The sequence below is a fragment of the Anneissia japonica genome, unplaced genomic scaffold (assembly GCF_011630105.1).
Source record: "Anneissia japonica isolate Jap-2015-1 unplaced genomic scaffold, ASM1163010v1 scaffold3251_len166973_cov107, whole genome shotgun sequence".
In the NCBI taxonomy this organism is placed as follows: domain Eukaryota; kingdom Metazoa; phylum Echinodermata; class Crinoidea; order Comatulida; family Comatulidae; genus Anneissia; species Anneissia japonica.
Genome location: NW_022689362.1, coordinates 50,270 through 62,992, shown reverse-complemented (window position 1 = coordinate 62,992; position 12,723 = coordinate 50,270). Strand labels below are relative to the sequence as shown.

At 32.6% G+C, this 12,723-nt stretch overlaps 1 long non-coding RNA gene across 1 annotated transcript; it reads right to left on the bottom strand.

Moving 5' to 3' along the window:
* Window positions 1-368: 368 nt before the first annotated feature.
* LOC117124671 lies at window positions 369-2,557 on the bottom strand. The gene is made up of 2 exons (XR_004448001.1): window positions 2,414-2,557; window positions 369-443 (listed from the first exon to the last, which is right to left on the bottom strand). It is a non-coding gene; the product is annotated as an uncharacterized LOC117124671 (long non-coding RNA).
* Window positions 2,558-12,723: the final 10,166 nt, after the last annotated feature.

The window sequence follows — 12,723 nt, the reverse complement described above, 5'->3', positions numbered from 1 at the left end:
CGTTTGCGAAAAACGGTATTAATACCTTTATAATTTCTTTTGCGTATATCTTTAAATTGGCTGGTAACCAATTTAAGGATTTTTTAAAGTAAAATATCTGTAAATCAGATGAAAACTACTTTCCTTTATCAGTTTCTCATTGGAAGTTAATAGTTTATTTCATCATTTCAAATGAGCAAACTGTTTTTACAAAGATGACAGACAGGAACATTGAAATTAAAACATAGAGATAAGATTACAATTAAACTGTGAATCATGACAATATAGAATGTAAATGACCAGGGAATTAAAGTGAAGTCCTTTAAAATAGTGCAAAAATGCCAACAATATTTATTACTAGTATTTACCTGTTTCCTCCATACTTTTTGACATGAGCTCTACTTCTCACAGCTACATTTACTAAATACTTGCAATCAAACTGTTGTAGATTAACAAATGTTCCACTAAAAGATAAAAAAATAAGTAGCTTTGTATTGTTTATTAGCCATTCAAACCCTATGTGTTACTACTCAGTGTCCGTTGATTAAACTAAGCCAGAAGTGAACAGGGCCCCGAAGAATGGAGCCAAAATATCCAATACAGTGCAGCGGGCGAGTAATAATGAGTTTGTTTACTTCATTGCCACTACGACTAACACTGAATTATGACATTAGGACATTTATTAATATTAGGCACTATATAAATATTGATTATTATTATTATTAATAATACTGTAAAACATATGGTCGGAATGGCTAATAAACAATACAAAGCTACAATATCAATAACACCACTGAGAAAACTCCACAAATTTAGTAACAACATGTAATATTGTCAGATTCAATAGATAAATTTTTAACACTATCACCATTCACTGAACAGCTAAATAGACTACATACCTAATACTGTTGCAATATCAAATTATGTATGTGGTATATATTTATTTCAACAATGTTGTTTAGTGTAGATCTAGTTAATGTTAATTTAAAATATTTGATACATACTGGTACACAGCAAAACAATACAAAGGCAACAAAAAAAAACCTCCCAAAGTAAATTGGATTAAATATTTAATATTTAAAAAAAATAAATTTTATTTCAATATATAAAATGACTAGAATTTGAATTCATTATACATTTTGTATAATGACGACTTAAAATTCAGTATAATAGCTTTTACATTACATTTACATAATAATGATTTGGTCACAAACCATTACAGTACATGATTAGACTTCACAATATAATGTTTTGCACATGGTAAATTCAAGGTTATTATATCTAAATAATGGTTTACTTTTTATTTATTACATATCAACATTTAGGCCAATAGTAATTGTTTATAAATAAAGTAATCATTAGAGGCCATAGTTTATAAATAATTTGTTATACAAATTATGTAATTAGTAATAAATATTCATTATTGCTCTAAAGCATGAATTCTAATGTATGGCCACTTGACACAAGTGTGTTCCTTCTCAGTATGCTAGTATTACATTCTTAACCCTCTAGATACTGTCTTCGACTATAGTCGAAATTGACCTCAAACCGAGAATTCCCATTTTCGACTGCAGTCGAAATTTAGTGACTAAAAAAATAGGTGGTTTTCAAATTGCTCTTCTGTTTTTATTTTAACTCCAATACGTCAGAAATTTTGAACACGCATGCGTGAAGCTTTTTTCTTTCAAAAACTGTGAAGAACTCACATGCGCTTATATAAAAATGTTTAGAAATATCAATTTGAAATCGTTATTAATTTCGAAAATTTTCTGAAATTGCCGCACAAGATGTGTACACAGCTGAGGAAGCGATTGACCTGATTTTTTTATTCAGACAGCGATGAAGGTTAGTTTTTAGATGTGCGAAACTTAGACGTGCCTGATAGCGATGATGACGGTGGGGCTTCAAGCAGTTCTGACGGCGGAGATGTTCTTGATGAAGATGAGCCTAGGCCTAGAAATGTGAGGGTGGTCGATGCTTTTGAATGGAAAGATCGTGCTTATAGTTATGAATAGTTGGGTAAATAAATTATATAACTGTGTGGAATACGAATGTTTTATATTTGTTTTTATTTTTTTTTTGGCTATAATTTATTTTTTGGGGGGTTTTTGCTGACGATTTATATGTAGCATTTTTCTGTCATTTCTATTATATTATATATATTAGATTATATTATATTATATTATGAAAAAAAAATCTTAAAAATATAAATTATACATCAAATGAAAGCTTATTCTATAAGCTTTCTTTGTTTTTGGAAACATTTTTCTGTATAATTTACAGAAAGTTCCCAAAAATCCACCAGAACGAAGTCTACTCAAAAAACGCAAAAAAACCTAGTTACACTGCAAAAGAATCCAGTATTCAAGGGTTTGCACTACTAAAGAATCCGGTATCCAGAGGGTTAAATTATATAATTAACTATCCTACTTACCCTGTTAGTTTGTTCAATATTGGCAGCCAATTTCTTCCCCCCCCCCCCTTCTCTCTCTATTTCAGTTGCCTGCCTTCTCAAGTATTGGATAAATATTATCGTCACATCTTGGCTCACTTTCAGATACGTGACTGTTAATGTTGATTGCTATAATAAAGAAAAAATAATATTCAATTTAACAACCTGTTTTTGTATAATGTTGAAATGAAGAAAATTAAATGAAATAATCGATAAATAAAATTTTTTCAATCAAATAACTCCAGTTATTTTGTTTAATGTGTCAACTGTGCAGACTACCCACGCTAAAACACTGCCACTTGTTCTCATCATTTAAAACTCCATTTTTACTTCAAACTTCAAATTTATTTCGCCAATGACATAAACAAGACACACAATGGTGAGAGACCAGTTTAGAAGCCTAGGCTTGTCTCAGCTGTCCCTTTTAACAGATACAAGGACAGCAAAAAAAACCCCAAAAAACAAAACTAACAAAGATGAAATAAAACAAACAAAACAAACCAGAGCCTTGCAGGTGTCAACGCTCCTATGCATGATACATGACTTAACCAACCATTTTTTTCTGATTAAGTCATCATTAATGACATAATCAGAAAATATGGTTGGGCCAAATTTGTATGGTGGTTAAAAAATTCAGGGGAAGTCTTTATGGCCCAAAATAGTGATTTTAGACCACATTGGAAATGTAATTTGATGGGCAAATTACAGTAATATTTTTAGCAAATTTCTTTGAAAAAATTTCGTAGGCCTAAGGCCTAGGCTATACGATATGATACGATTTATTGGGTTCACTTTTAGGTCGGTGGCACCCATCAATTTGATGGTGCACCCATTAACAATATAAAATATAAACAAAGGAAAGCAAAAGACAGTTCAAAAACAACAAACGGATAAATAGAATAACAAAAAAAAAAACCAAGCAATTTACAGTAAAGTTTTACCCTTATTTGTATTCTAAAAAATTCTTACTATTATATTGTAAGTAAACTGAATGAAACACACTGAGCTGCACAAAAACCTGTACTTAGTAGTAGTGTGTAAAGTAATTACCGGAACGTCGATTATTTATTTATTTTCTTTTTCTACGTACCAGGGCAGAATCAAAGTCAAAAGGTATACAGTATTTTCATTTTACAGTAGTTTGGAACGATATCGGGCTGGCAGTGGCCTACTAGACTACAATTTATTTGAAAATAGCTTGGGCCCGATCATCCACGCCAGTTGGGCCCAATCGTTAGTGACCCAAAGTTTTCATCACGATGATTAAGAACATACACAATCTATTATTTAAATGTATTTTACGTATTAGACGATAACACGATTATCATTAATTAAACGATCTACCAAAATTGCATCACAGTAACTACTGTACTAAACTAGGCCTTATGTTTTTGTGGAAAGCCTAACCTACATGTAGATAGTCGTTATGTACCCGACAGTCGGCTGCCTTTATATCTTAACAAGGGGCGGATTTAGGGGGCGGCCTAGCCCCAGCCCCCTTTTGGGAGGTCAAAAAAAAAAAAAAGAGTCATCTAGAGCACAATAATTTCATGGTGGCATGCCCCCGGACCCTTAGTACAGTGTTGTCTTCATCGACCTAACTTTCTGCCCCCCTTTTGGACATTTCTGGATCCGCCCCTGTTTACCGTCTTCAGTTTGCATTCAAAGGGTACACTGCTGCATAGCCAACTGTTGGGGATATAGTACCTTCAAAAGACTACTTATACAACAGAAAAAATGTCACATGGAGGTAGTGAAAAATGGAAATCTAAATGAAAAAATAGGCTCCAGGGAGTGTGTGTCTACTGCTTTATACAGGAGTTTTTTGTTTTGTTAATTTTATCTTATGTTCTTCAATATGCAGATGTGTGTATTAATGTAGTGTATCTGGATTTTTCATGAAAATTTTCTTTCACAATATTTTGTATAGGCCTAGTACTATATTGAACTAAAAACACTTGGAGTTACCACGTTATGTCGTTGATCACGAAGAGTACTACCGTGTTCTAGAGGGCGTCCTTCAAATGCAGTAAAAGGCGTTCGTGGCGAATGTGTGCTGCGTCTCTATAAACCGTGTTCGAGTTTCGAACACAATTTTGTTTGAGTTCCGAACGCAATGCGATTGTCAATAGAGCGCCCTCTACCTCGTGGTAGTAGTACCCATGTCTAAACCAGATTTACCCTTTTCCGCCATCTTAAATTGCTACATCATGACAGTGTCTATGCCACCGTTGGGGGCAGTAGACACAAAAACGATGTATTTCACCAAGTAGTAAAACCTTTTTTTAATTTTAGGCCTCCTTCAAAATGCCTATGCCTACAGCAGTGGATTTTTTTTTTCCTGCAAAACTAAAATAGTTTCATCCATGCTGACTTGCCGATCGGTTAGCGTGAGCCCTGACTGAACACTGCAGAAACTTACATTGAACTTTGCATTGTGAGGAAAAACAAAATGTTGGAAAATTTTATTTTTACGCATGCACATTTGCATAAATGTCTACACACACACGCACTCGCACTACACACAGGGAAAACTGTGAAAAGTGATTACAATAGTTCCTATTGCATTACATGCAAAGGAACTAAAAAGAGGTCATAAGAGTACCTATTGATAATTTGAAATAACTTTCATTTTTAGGAGTTTCTAAAAGTCATAAGCATATTTGATGTGTTTAGTCAATATTGTTCCATAAATGCGGGCCATGGACACAAATTGAGAATTGGCTTTTAGTCAGCCTAACAAATAGAATACAAAGCATATTACATTGTCTTGTTTCATACCAGTGTACTGAAATAAATTATTAAACACCTTTGGTTCATGGTTATGTCTATACATAAAGCATTCTACTTGTACCTTATTTATATCATAAATAGTCAGAAGATTATGTTGATGAAATAGTGGCTCAGTATTGCACCTATGTGATGATGTAATTATACGAATAATACGTTTTTGGAGGTTATATAGTTTGACAAGGTTTGTAGGATAGTCACTTCCCCAGATATTTCCATACTGGAGGTAAGGCAAAATTAAGGTATTGTGAAGAGCGAGTAAAATATTTGTAGGAAAAAACTCTTTGACTCTGGCAATTACTCCTATTGATTTAGAGATTTTTCTTGCAACGGAGTCAATATGAATTTTTCAATTAATATGTTCATTTAAAATTATCACCAAGAACTGAACTCCTTTCAGTTAACTATTGCTTTACCATTGATTTTAAGACAATTTTCAATTTCAGAACAATTCTTCTGATTAGGGCGCAAAATTACATTTAGTTTTGGTATTTATTTAACAATAGTTTGTTAATGCTAAGCCAATCAAATACATTTACAAGATCATGGTTTATGTCAGTTAACAGCTGATCAAGATTATCTCCTGACAGGAAACAGTCGTATCATCAGCAAAAGACAGTTTTAAGTACATTACTGACGAAATGAATATCGTTAGCATAAATTAGAAACAGCAATGGGCCTAAAACTGACCCTTGTGGTATGCCACACGTACGTTATGCTTGTGAGATTTGATTTGTATGCTGCGTAGTGTTGGAGATAAGATTCATAATGGCATCAGATGTTGAATGGTTTTCAAGAAACCCAAATTGATGGTCGTTGAGGATAGTGTATTTATCTAAGAATGAGTATAATTTGGAATACATAATTTTTTCAAGATTGAAAGGTATAATGTTTGTTTTAAACCTCCATGGGATAATGAATATCTAACCGTCTTATGATGTTTATAAAGAAAGAAAAAACAGGCTTGCAATCATGCTGTTGCAAAGAATTTGTTAGCAGACGTCGCAGTAGGAGATGCAAATTTTTTGGTCGCAAGTAGAGTTTTGCAACAAAGTCCAGTAAGAGAGTAAAATAAACCACCAATGACAGCACATAAAAGAGCACCAGGCACCTATTTCAAATGTGGTCACTGTAAAAAGAAACTTATAAAATATTTTCAATGAAATATACTGTCGTCTATAGTAATAAAATCGTTTATGACAAAAAGCCCTATTTTCGCACACATGGTATTACACTCAAATACAACCTCAGATAGCAAATTCCATGGTAGTTTATATGATTATCAAACATCGAAATATTAATATTATTATTCTGAAGAATTAATCCTCAAACATATTTCATCTTAATAAAGTCAAACTACGAAAGTCACACATAACAGTATTTCTATAATAAATATCATGCGAGTCATGTTAATCTAAACTATTTGTTTTGTGTGTTGATAATTTTTTATCTCCAGTACAAAGAGTTTAGCCAATCAGCTATCTATGTGGTAGAAATAAAAAGTAGGCCAGAACTATTGGTGACTCCAAACCAGCCAGACGTGAACAGATTATCATCGTCCCCAAACTGCATGACCGAGACAAAAAAAAACGTTACAATATATAATTTTAATCTTTCTGGTGTCGAAATAATTAATAAATTATTAATTTTACACAAATTTTCAGATACTGGGACTTATCTGATTTCCTTGATTCATCATTTGTTTTGTATTGTAAGTTTTTACATGAAATTAAAGTAGTTTCTGTAAAGTGTATGATTTATTTCAAAAATTATTTAAAATTGTTTTTGTTCATAAGTTTCAGATCTGATAGTACGAATGTTACTCTAAAAAGTTTATCTGATGACCTGTCATGGCGTCGGACTACAGTGAGGTAGAGGCCTGTACAACGAGAAAGCAAATGCCCCTGCCCGCACCCTTCACTGGTGCCACCACCGCTCTCCCCCCTGGATATATAGTGCCCCAGAGCCAACCAAAATTATGGGTATGAGCCAGCCAAATTTGGGTAGAGTTGTGGGTACAAGATGGCATGGGTAGCATTTACCCCATATTCTTTATTTACTATGGTGTACAAAATCATTTGTATCTGTGCCTATTGATCTGTTCTTAAAATTTTTAAAAAAACTTTAAGTTTTCTTGTGAACGCATAAATTTTTCTCGAGTGCCACCGATTTGAAGGTAATGAATAAATAAGTATTATCAACTGGGAACACTCGCTGATACATATCATCCAGGACTTCACTACATTAGAGTATTATAGAATTTGAATCTTTCTTACTCAAAATAAAATTAATGATTTATGCATATGTTCAGGTTCTGGGACTTTATTTTTATAATTTTTTTGATTGATTTCTTTGTTTCAAAGTTGTGTATTGTAGATGTTTATATGAAAATGAAATAGTTTCTATTTATAGTGTATGATAATAATATAATTAAATTTGTTTTTGACTATGCTCTTAATGTTACAAATTAAATCTAAGCTTGTTTCCTTTAGTTCCTTGATGTGGTAATCTTTAAATTTAATCTCAAATCAATATCTCAAGCTTTTTTTAAACATTGTTTGCTAGGAGATAGCACTCTTTCTTGACAAAATCATGAAATACGCTTCAGATCTGCTTCCCTGCATTTAGTTGTGCTTCCTTATGTTCAATAGTCATGTACTATTTGTTAGTTACTGACCCGTATCAAATGTAATAATCTACCTTTAGCATTTGGTATTTCCATTTCAATGTGAGACAAAATCAATACTGTATGCAAATTGCCAACTCCCATAAACTGTTAAGGCAGTAGATGTTTTTGCTTAGTTTAAAGTAGTATGGTTCTAAAAATTACCAACAAGCGCCTAACAAGTGAAAAAGAGGTCCGTGTCATACCCATTGCATTTACCTCCTATGAACAGTAGTCCAATCATTAAGCAGATTTCAATCAAGTTAAAAAAAAAGGTCTAAACTGTCATTATAGTTGTTAAATACATCTGGAGAAGCAATGGCTGGTTTTGTTAATACAGTACTGTACAGCCTACTAATACCACCTCTTGACTATAAAATAATTGTAGCCCTACAGTGGCGGTAGAATAATTAAATTTCAATTGAGGTGAGTATCCTGGTTCAATGCCATATGAGTTTCTATTTATATTATTTTAGCTACGGCGTTAAAAATAGGCTTGTGCATTAGCCTTCAGATCTTAAAGGTTAACAGTATCATTAATTTAACAAATACATACAAATACATGAAATATACGGATAAATAATATGCAGCAAAAGTAACAACAAAGCCTATCAATGTAAAATACTCTTTGCAAGCATCCGCTATAGTCACTGAGTCTACTAAAGATACTCTGAAATATTCTGTGTTCTTATGCAAATGCATAGAGGGCAGCAAACAATTAACTCATATTATAAAACAGCAAGATTAATCTGGATAAACTTTATGCACTACTCACATGCCTGAGGCGGGATTAGTTATGTTGTAGGCCACTACTTGGAAATGAATAATGTTGTGTTCTACATGTAGTTTACAAATGGAGTCTGAATTATTTCTTTAATAGATTTAATACCTATTACAAAATTAGTAAGTAATTCCTTGTTACTTTATAATATCTTGTGCCCACAAACCTTTGGTCCTTATTAAAGGATTTACCGACCAGATGCGTACACAAACCTGAAAATAAATATATCAAAGCACCATGCTTTTAGGTGCCTTACCATAATTGCCATTAGTTTCTATTTATAGCAATTAAAATAGCATGATCTACAAAATATTGGAGATGTCAAGCTACAAAAGCTTAAAATGCAAGAATCATTATTCAAATTACGTTAGTATGTATACAATGGAAGGAGCAGATAATATTCAGTATAAGTGAAATATACCACTTCAGTAAGTGCTGCTGATATAAAGGCATATGTTCACTAAATATAACATTATATCATAAAGTGACCATGTTGTGACCCCCAAAATAAATCAATATGTGACGAAAATAAAGAATGTCTACATCTACCAGAACATTTTAGCATGTACTGTATGTTATCAAACCGTTATTATATTCTTTATCTGTTATTACGGCATATTACTTTTAGTATTTGGCAAAGATCGGACCAATTACTTAAACAATAACATTGTGACATTTCTGGGGCAGATCCACTAGAGGAAGTGAGAGTCGGTGACATCCGGCCCTCCACCTAAGAAGTTAGTGTTTAGACAAAAAAAAAACAACTTATACAGTGTACATGTGTCGGATAAACAGCCGTATTCTTTTTTTGGGAGGTGGGGGAGGGGTCATTTATGACATTAATTTTCAAGCTAATCTAATAGTACACAGAATTATTATTGAATTTTAAGTTACATATAGTCTTTCCAGGATGGAAGGGTGGATTACAGTACACCAAAATGTACACAAAAACATATAAATGGATCAGGGAAATGATGTGCAGGTATGTCAGTTTAGTAGTTGCAGCAAAAACGAACTGAATGGAGATCTGGGCTATTCAATTATCAGAGTTCCCAAGTTGAAAGAAGTTTCTTACAGATACACTTTATAAACTAAAACTAAAATCATTTTACATACCTTTATGCATTTTAAAATTTTGTATATGTATCATTATAAACAGTCGATATCTTTTATGTATCATTTTAAATATATGGTATGACTTCTGAAATATTTTTATCAATATTTTTATCAACTTCATAATTATATTTTTAAGTGATTGATTTTAAATATCAGCATGACCTTTTAAACATTTTTATCAATTTATTTTAATTGTTATGTGCTGTGTGTCTTTGTATTGCAAGAGGAAAGCTATTTTCTAGTTGTTTTATTAGACACTAATGAGCTTTCTTAAAACATCCAACTCTATTTTGCTGTGTGATAACCATTGACAATTGATAATAAAGTAGTAAAAAAATGCAAATGTTTATATTATTATTTTTAGGAAATGGGTTATTTTCAGGGAGATTTTCTCTTGGTCCCCAGAATTAGTATTTGATTTTTTATCCTTTGGAAATCAGCATTCTTTGAAATTTATGAATAGGCTTGATACCTGCTTCGCTGCATTTAGGTTGTTTTTGTGTTCAATTTGTTTTTTTGTTAGTTACTGACCTGTAGCAATTGTAATGATCCTTATTTAGCTTTTGGTTTTTCCATGTCAATATATGATGAAATAAATATGCAAAATGCCAACACCCAAAACTATTTAGGTGAAATGCAGTATATTTTGCTCATAGTAGTTAGAAATAGTGTTAAGTCAGAAAATTAGTCTATAATCCCTTAAAAAGAAGATGGAAAAAAGACACTTTTTTATTTCCCATGGCTTAATTTCATTCTCATAGCATAATGTTTATTATCAGTAGTCAATTCCAAGAACCATCAACCAGTACAAAACTTCCTCATTTATAAATTTTTAGAACCTCAAATGTTTAGGACAAAATACTAGGGTCAAGGCAGGAGATGTGTATCTAAAAATGAGACCAAACCAACATTGTCATTAGAAATTATTCATAAGAAGCTAATTGTTGCATAGGTCTCTAGAGAAATAAATCATTTAATAACTAATTAATTACTTTACTGCTAACAATAACACCACTAGTATGGCTAGTCCACTGGCACATCAGCCTAAGTTTAGTTATAATTTTAAAAACAGTTAAATAAATTGTACAGGAATGAACCCTACAGTGGTCTGTAAATCAGACAGATATAAGCAAAACATTTACAACTTTGTGCATTTTAAATTCTTAAACTGTGTTTTCAATATCTTTTCAAAATGCGAATCAAAACACTTATTAGATTTAATTACCAAAATGATAATTCCATTTAAAACTGGACCAACTCTATTGTAAATAATTTAAAAGAACAAGCTTGTACCGAATGGAGAAGTAATCTTGATAAAAAATATCTTCCCTTTCAGATTATTCAATTATTGAGGAAAACCAATGTCTAGAAATATATTTACTTAAAAATTTAGATTTTGAGGGTGCTTGAATAAAATTTAAATTACACTGCAATCTACCATTAAATAGATAAATCTCAAGTTGGTCCGATGATAATGATGGCATTTTTCTACTGTGTGTAATTTTTATTCCATTGAAGATATGACGTTTCCATTTTACATGTCCTGCATTAACAAGTGCCCCCCCTCCCCACTTATATCACACGGTGGTCTAGGCTTCATTCGTGTTAACCAGTGCCACTGAGCGAGATTTGTTAAGTACACTGTATGTGTTCTGAGCTTGAGTAGCAACAAAATATTCATGCTTAAGTTGGGACAAATAAATTTGGTTCTGATTCTTTTAACAGCATCAAGCTTGTTATTCTTTTAAGTTTGTTCAATTATTATTGTTCATGTTTGTTTCTTTTTACCCCTGGGAGAAGCATTCTGACAAAATATATGAATACATTCACTGCTTCCCTTGTGTTCAATTGTTATCATTAACTATTGTTAGTTACTGATCCGTACCATTAGTATTGATCTTTGCATTTGCTATTTCCATTTTAATATGTGATGAAATCAATATGCAAATTGCCAACGCCCATAAACTGTTCAGGTGATACGTTGCGGTAGTATATGTTTTGCCTACAAATACTCCTTATCATGGGGGTACAGTAGGCTGGAATAGTGAATGCACCCTCACTCCACCACACGCAGCAAATTAATCCAACTAAATGGATTAAAATACTAAATATGACCATTAAGCTTTTTACTGGAATATGGATTTAGTACATTCTCAATTTTTACAAAACCAGCCTGCCCCTGCTACTCTTCTAGCTCTCAGTCCTAATCTCTTGCATTATGAAAACAGAAGTGTTTAAAAATTAGGCTTGTGCCCTAGCCTTCTGATCTTAAAGGTTAACAGTATCATTAATTTAACAAATACATACAGTACTTACTAGTGAAATATACGGATAAATAATATGCAGCAAAAGTAACAACAGAGCCTATCAATGTAAAATACTCTTTGCAAGCATCCGCTACAGTCACTGAGTCTACTACAGATACTCTGAAATATTCTGTGTTCTTATGCAAATGCATAGAGGGCAGCAAACAAAGGCCGACCTAAAAAAAGAATTTGTTTCCTGTCCAAAAATATATCCAGTAGGGAGGAAAAGATTTTTTTTTTTAATAAACATGTATGCGTAGTTCTTGTGTTTCTATGTAACGGTATTTTCCAACGGAATATGCATGCATGTTTTAACACCAAACTGCAGTACACATAACAAAATTTACCACTGGCAAGTTCTCAAACACAAGAAATGAAGACAGTTCTAACTATTGTTTGTTTGGACATAACTTTATTATGCTGTGGAAGGCGTCAAAATTAGAAGAAAATGAGAAATCCGAATGGGTCAATTCAATAAACTGAGGAAGACAGACCCGTGGACCAAACAGTGTTGATCATGCTTCTAAGCCTGACAAATATTTACAATTTCTGTACTTAGGTAGGCCCTAGGCCCGCCTAACTAGCTAGCTAGGACAGATAGGCCTGGGGGGTTAAGGAAGGAGATGTGTATCTA